The sequence below is a fragment of the Propithecus coquereli genome, unplaced genomic scaffold, assembly GCF_000956105.1.
Source record: "Propithecus coquereli isolate 6110/MARCELLA unplaced genomic scaffold, Pcoq_1.0 Scaffold7, whole genome shotgun sequence".
Classification (NCBI taxonomy): domain Eukaryota; kingdom Metazoa; phylum Chordata; class Mammalia; order Primates; family Indriidae; genus Propithecus; species Propithecus coquereli.
In genome coordinates this window covers 13,702,887-13,710,499 of record NW_012153062.1, presented here as the reverse complement: position 1 = coordinate 13,710,499, position 7,613 = coordinate 13,702,887, and the positions used below count along the sequence as shown (strand labels likewise).

The 7,613-nt window shown below is 36.2% G+C and overlaps 1 protein-coding gene across 4 annotated transcripts in view; it reads right to left on the bottom strand.

The window, feature by feature from the left end:
- Positions 1-7,613, bottom strand: part of SSX2IP (synovial sarcoma, X breakpoint 2 interacting protein) — a 41,674-nt gene that overhangs the window by 23,743 nt on the left and 10,318 nt on the right. The window contains exon 1 of one of the 4 annotated variants that reach the window (XM_012661183.1): positions 7,378-7,427. The exons of the other annotated variants lie outside the window; for them this stretch is intronic. The gene's annotated coding sequence lies outside the window, so the exon portion shown is untranslated. Of the gene's footprint in view, positions 1-7,377; positions 7,428-7,613 lie in introns of those variants that run through there. 4 annotated transcript variants of the gene reach the window in all.

Here is a 7,613-nt window from a genome sequence, read left to right as displayed (position 1 = left end):
ATAATATCAAAAAACCAGAAATAACTTACATGTTCTACAGAGACTGGGCAAATAAATGATACATACAACAGAACATTGTGCATAATTTAAACACAGTTGTGTAGAATTAGGGTGCCTAACACACACCCAAAAGGCCAGAAATACAAATGAATGAAGTGGACTACATATAAGACGCCTTTTCTACCATTCATGTTTTTACCTTTTTATAGAGACAATGGAAGAGAAATATTTCTTCATCATAAGAAAAACAATTCAAATGAAATTATGACAACTAGCAATTAATTTCAAGATCAGGGACAGAAGGAAGACGGGTGAAGACTGCAGGCAAACTGGGGAACACATGCTAACTGTTTGAACACCTATCACAAACTGTGGCCAAAGAGAAAGCAGGTCCTGTGTTGACAGATCTTTGAATTTTTTAAGTGATACTGGAATTCTGGACTTTATGTGAAATTTCTCAAGTTTTAAATGTTAGAAGCTAATTTTAAAAAATTAACTCTAAGCAAGTTATCCTGTGGGAGGGACAATGGCTGGAGAGGGATATGAGAGTGTCTTCTTGGGTACCAGAAATGTCCTACATGTTAATCTGGGAGATGGTTACATTGGTATACACATTAGCTCAATTCGAGTTGTATGCTTAAGATATGTGCACTTGCCTGTAAGCGATACTTCAGACAACATTATGTAATAAGCCAAATAAAACATATCTTTAGACCAGATCTGGACTGTGGATAAAGTTCACACCCCTTGTTCTAAATATTTAAGATTGTGAGAAAATATTCACAATATAATGTTAAAGTTAGATGAAAAATTTCATTTATTCATTCATTTCAAAAATATTGAGCGCCTATTATGTGCCAAGCACATTCTTCGAGGCACAGGGGAGGCCTTGCTCTCAAGTTCACATTCTGATGGGGTTAGAAATAGATACCAAACAAGCAAGCAATAAATTAAATTAACATAACACTGAAGAGCGAAAAGGGCTGTAAAGAAAATAACATGATAATATGAGAGAGTCTTATGGTTGTGGGTATCTTGATTAGTTAGGGACAGCTATAGTGAGATGGTGAGATTTGAACCGAGACGTAAATGACACAGAGTTAGACACAAGATAATCAATGACCAGAGCCGCTAAGGTAGAGGGAACAGCAGGTACAAAGACCTAAGACAGACACGAACTTGTTAAGTATGAAAAACATAAAGAAGGCCAGTGTGTCTGAAGCATAGTAAGCAAGGCTAGAGGGTAAGAAATTGGATATCCTCTGCAACGAAAAGCCATTGAAAGGTTTTAGGCAGGTAAGATGATTTCCTTCACGCTTTAAGAAAGATCACTTTGGCTACTTTGTGAGTAGACTGCAGGTGGACAACAGTAAAGGCTGGAAGAAATCAGGAGGCCACTGCAATGGTCCAGGCAAGATGACCAGTGTTACACTACAGTTCTAACAGTGGAAGCAGAAACAGGTGGGTGAATTAGGGATGTGTTCTGGAGACAGAACCTTCAGGACTCCAAGATAGATTGTAATGTGGGCAAAAGAGAAATCAAGGATGATTCCTAGGTCATAGAGCAGCATATAATATATACTAATATAGATGATGTTATATGTTACGCAGTCTCTCTCTCTCTCTCTCTCTCTCTCTCTCTCTCTCATACACACACACACACACACACACACACACACACACACAGTTATCCAGTCTGGCACTGATCTTTTGCCATTTTTCTACTCATGTGTTTTGGTAAGGAAGGGCACCCTAAGTATTTTGTGTTTCCCATTGTCCTTAAATGGGTGCCTTCAGCAACAGGACAAGCAGGATAAAGGTTGAGTCTGCACCAAGTAAGAAACTGACTTTCCTTTTGGCTTTCAGAGATAGTTGCTATTAGTAAAACAGGATGCAAGGACAATAAACCACCCAAAGCAGCTCTGATTTGGGTAAATTCCTTAACCTCTCTGAGCCCTAGTTGCCTCACTGATAAATTACCATAATAACAATACTTCTAAGTTTCCCCTGAGCATTAAGTGAGGTAATGCATAAAGTACTTAGCACACTGCTTGGCATGGGGGACACACATAATTCATGTTAGTTGTCATAACCATCATCTAGACACAGAACTGTCTGGTATAAATGACAGGATTCTAAAACCTGTAACAAAACGCACCATTGCTCTTAATAAAAGTTGAACACAGATCCTTAGAGGATCTAGAGACAGATATCCTTATAAAAACATATTAGGCAGTAGGCTAATGTTTTGTAATCAATAGGTTGTGGGGAGGAACAAGATCAGAAGAAAACAGTAATAGGCATCTTTCCAAGTCCTTTTAGTTCCTTTGTTAAAATATTTGTAAATAAGACACAGTAGTGCACTAAAGTGTCTTTGCTCCTCATACAGAAAGATCAAACACCAAAATGTGTCCATTACATACCCATTCTTTAAAACTGTAATTTAAGTCAGTTATTCTTTCTCTGTGAATTTAGCACTTCAGTGTCTACTGGCTTAGACAGTGAATTGTTTCCCGTCCTAGTAATGAAAAAAACAAACAAAACCTGTAAAATAGTAAGGTCTAGTTGAATGCTCATAATGAAAATCAAAACTCCATTTTAAAGTCCTATGAAACAAAGAATTTACCAACAGTGTATGATTTCACACAATCTAAAAATTTCCATGAATTCTCTTCTGTTCAATGATGCACCAAATTATACACTATGAGACTTGTGATAAAAGAGTTACTCAACCAGTTTTTCCAAGAAAGGAGACTTAAGACTCTCTATCAATACATTTCCTAAAACCAAGAGGCTAATTTAAGCAAAGTATTATATTCTAGCTAAATCACAGCTAAAATTCCATTGTGGAAGGTTGCAAAGTATTTTTTTACGAAGATGTTAATAAATCAATGTTAATTTGAAAAGCAGAAGAAAAATATAACAGAAGCATCTCTGCTTTGCATGAATCTATTAAAATCCTATCACAAGCTCATTTCAACTTGAAAGCTTCAAATGCAGCCAAGAATGACTCTATTACAAACCTGGTACTGGAGCATAGGTTCATATTAATCAAGTAATAGCAAAGCATTATATAGTGGACATGATTATCCATGACAAGTCATATAAGAACAAACTTAGTTATACTCACATTGTTACTATAGTTTCATTAGGAGGAAAAAAGTTAACAGTGAATCACGCTTTGGTTCAAGTAATCTGTAACCTAAAATTCTCTATATATACCATTGGTTAGGGTAGCTGCCATATTCCAAGATAGATCAAATTCACAAGTGAATTTTATGAGCAAAACTTGAAGATTAAAGAATTTAAATATCTTGTAAAAGCCATTTCATTCATCTAGGATTGTTGGAGAACAGTCTTGAAATGCATCAAAATAAGGGAAAAAAATCTATAAAGTAATTCACAAATAAGAATTCTTTCTTCCATTCCCAACATCACAGATAGTTTTGTTCACTGCTAGTAGGTAAACATGTATATAGCCACCTAATAAACTTCCTTGCTCAAAGTATTTCTCAATATAGATTCCAGTCAAAAAGTCTTCATGTTGTAATAGAAAATCTAACTGCAGTAAAATTGCAATAATTTCAGTATAAATGTTATCTTACCACCTTTGAAGTAGTAAGTACTCTTGAACTGCTTTGTCTTCCCTATATGCTGCTACGGCTTCCAAAGTACCAATGCCATATATGTCACGTGTAAAATAAGCAAGGGTACTCTGGTCTTTTCTGGGTAAAATGATAATACAGAGCTCAAGAATTATCTAGCAGCATTTTCAAGGTTAGAATCCAGACAGAAAACTGGTAAGTAGTGAGACGTTTGAACTTAATAGAATTATATCCTTTCTGAAAGAAAATGAAGATATTAAATTTCATAAATTTATCATTTTTCATGTCAAGGTTTTTCTGTATTACAGACAGAAAACTAGGGCTCAGAGAGATCAACAGGATTACCCAAGGTCACATTTCTAATTGGTTGTGAAGCCAGACCACAAATCTCAGTTTTCAAAACTCTGTGTTCTTTTCATTCTAACACCATTCAACCTTTCAACACTGTACATGTAAATTGATCGATCTCTCTCCAAGTATCTATCTATCTACCTATATATATATATATAGAGAGAGAGAGAGAGAGATTGCAATTGAAAGCAGAATATAATCAAAAAGATTTCTATCAAGTTCCTTTAAAAGACTGAGTTCCTGTAATTCATTTTAAATGATTCAATTCACAGCATACAATTCTTACTGGAACTTACCTACTACTTACATTGAAGCAAAACTGTAAAATTTATCTCTGTTTGGCCACAATAGCTTTGTTCTCATTTATAAATAATCTTCTATCCTAGAGAGTAATTCAACATTGAAACTAAGTGTATAGACCTTTATCAAAAACACTTCGGTTCTGGTTAATTACTCCTGTTTTTTCCCATCAGAAAAGTTCCTTAGCTTCTACCCCAAAGACTCAGAAGTACTCAGCACACACCAGTAACTTGCAGAGCCCTAGTTTATGCAACCTCTAAGTTGGCTTCTAGTTATTCCTGCCTCCTGGTATATACACCGTTGGGTTATTCTGTTTCTTGAATATGGGCTAGGTTTAGTAACTAGCTTCTAACAGCAGGAGTAACGAGATTACATTTCCAAAGAGGTTATAAAAAGCCTGTGGCTTCCATTTAGGGACATTTTTCACTTGCTGTCTCTCAGATCTCTCTTCCTGGGGGAAGGCAAACTATCATGTGGTAAGTAAGCAGCCCCAAGAGAGGCCAATGTGGCAAGGACATCCGTCTGTGGCCAACAGGACCTGAGGCCTGCCAAGAGCAATATAAATGAGTTTGGAAGTAGATCTTATCTTAGTCGAACCTTGACACCACTGCAGCCCTGGCCCACACCCTGATGGCAGCCTAGTGACAGACCCTGAGCCAGAGGCACCCAGATAAGCTGTGCCCAGATTCCTGACTCACAGATATGGTAAGATAATAAATGCTAGCTGTTTTAAGCTGCTAGATTTTGGAGTAATTTGTTAAGCAGCAATAGATAATACAAGTTTAAAAAATATTATACATACACAAAAATTTGAGTCCTTTCCAAAACTTGACTTCATAATTTACTGAAACATAACTAAAAATGATACCATATACTAGAAATGCAATTGATCAGGTTTATGACAATGATATCCAGTATTACAATCAATCATTCAACATTATCATGGTAAGATGCCTCCTCCACTAGTTTATGCATTTCTAGAGGGGCAGGGAATGTATTCATCACTGTAGCCAACAGTTCCTGAAATATAGCAGGTACTCAGTAAATGTTTATAAGACGAACTGAGTCCCACATATGGCACACTCACTCCAGCCTCTGTGCTTCCACCTGTGCTTTCTTCCTGCACCTATCTCACTAGCAGAGCTCAACCACCACCATCCTCTCCACGGAGCCTTCTCCAACTACTCCAACTCACGAAAACTCTACTCTCTAAGCCCTCCATACATTTAACTGGTCTGTTTCATCTGCCCCAGCTATACTCTTTAAGTACCACACATTTTACATTTCTGTATTCCCTCCCACTAATCTTAACAGATAGAATAATCAATGAATATTCAAGTAAATAACTGATAACAAATTAGCACGTTCATTCTAGCACGCCAAGTGGATAAAGGAAAACAGCAATGGAAAAAAGGTGCAAAAGATGAGTCAATACTTCACAGAAAAGTATTAGTCTTGATTCCCATTTCTCTTGTCCTCTTCACCCCTAAATCTCTGAAACATCCACAGACTGAAAGAGTGCTCAGCAGAAGCACAGTATTTTGTTTACAAGATTTCCTTCATGCAATACACTATTTTAGTTGTTCTTTTCAAGCCCACTTGAAATTCCCAGTTTGAGAAGGTACAACTGTCTACTAATCAGAATTCCAAAACAAATTTCAGTCAAGTGTTAGAAAATAATAGCTTTCCATTATACAGGAACATAGTAACTTTATACCATCTGGGCTTCTAAATGTGGCACAGAATTTTACACAAATAGCCAACTAAATTCTTTGCTAAAATCTCACAAAGTTAGAGTGACCGAATTGTTGGGTTGAGAAAACTGTTATTAAATATAACAGTCTTTAAACAGTCTTATTTTACAAATTCAGTCATAAAACCAGTCTACTTTAAACAGATGTTATAATATTACTCTCAAAAACTAAATATATTATGACTTAGTAAAACAGTAATACCACCTTCTAGTATAATTTTGTTCCAAGGGAAACTATACCTTTTAATTCCATTACAAATACCTTTGCTACCTTAAACAAAACTATTCAGATGTGTATATCAGTACAGAAATACACTAAATTCAACCTCTTAGAATATCTACTTTTCACAAATTTAAAATCTAAATTATTTCATCTGAGTGGCGTAATAATATATTTTCCACAGAAATAAACTGTTCCTCATAAACTAAATTTTAATATATATATGAATGGCTGAAACTCAAAGCTTGGTAGTAATAATGTGACTTCTTGTGGAGTTTGTAGCCAGTAGAAGGATTTATAGTTGGGGAGATGGCGCAAATGATGCAGAGGTCTGGGTCCACAGATGGGGGTCATAGCCTAAGTCACTTACTGCAAGACCATCTCTTAGAGTTGGTTTCCTCACCTGTAAAATGGGATCTACTTCTTAGGGTTGTTGTGGGTATTTAAGGAGATGAGAGGTGAAAAACTAAACACAGTAAAACTAGGACATAGGGAACTGATTTAATAAACACATGTGCTAGGCACTGTTCTAAATGCTTTACATATATTACAAAGTCAATCCTTATAGCAACCCTATGTGTTATTAGTTTTTTACTTTTATAGATAAGGAAATTCAGGTAGAAAGGTTAGGTTATTCGCCCAAGGTCAGAGAGCTAGCAAGTGGCAGAGCCAGGATTCCAACACTCCACCACCACCCTGACCCAGACAGGACTAATGAACCGTCACGTATTGCTGCTTCAGTGGGTGAGGGGTTCAGGAAGCATTACCTCCTACTAATCCTCCTTTAAAAACAGGAAAAGCTGGGACTCTAAATCATGTCTCCCAATTGGGCAAAGATTGCATAAAATAGTGTGAACACACAAATTATGGTAAAATATTTCATATGTATCCCTTTGCTTTGAGGGATATAATCTCAGTGAAGCTCTTAGCTAAAACTTGCCATTAGAAAGCTACCTTCTTAGCTGAGGCTTCTTGCCATTAGAAAGCTACCTTCTTAGCTGAGGGGGCTATATGCTGTACTTTAAATTTGTTATATATACCCTTGAACCTAGTATTGCTTCAGTATAGGAAACAGTATGGTATAATGGGTAAAAGCACAGGATCCCAAGTCAGACCATCTGGTTTCAAACCCCGGCTCCCACATGTACACACTAAGTGATCTTGAACATAAATCTTCTCTGGGCCTCATTTTCCTCATCTGTAAATGGAGAGTAAAAAGTCTTTACCTCAAAAAACTATTATGCAGTTAAATAGTAAACTTAGTTATTATGTTTATTTAATAATTTTATTAAATGAGCTTATGCATGTAACAGGCTTAAAACAGGATCTTGGGCACATGGTAAGTGCTTGATAAATGGTAGCTATTATTAACTATTTTACTCTT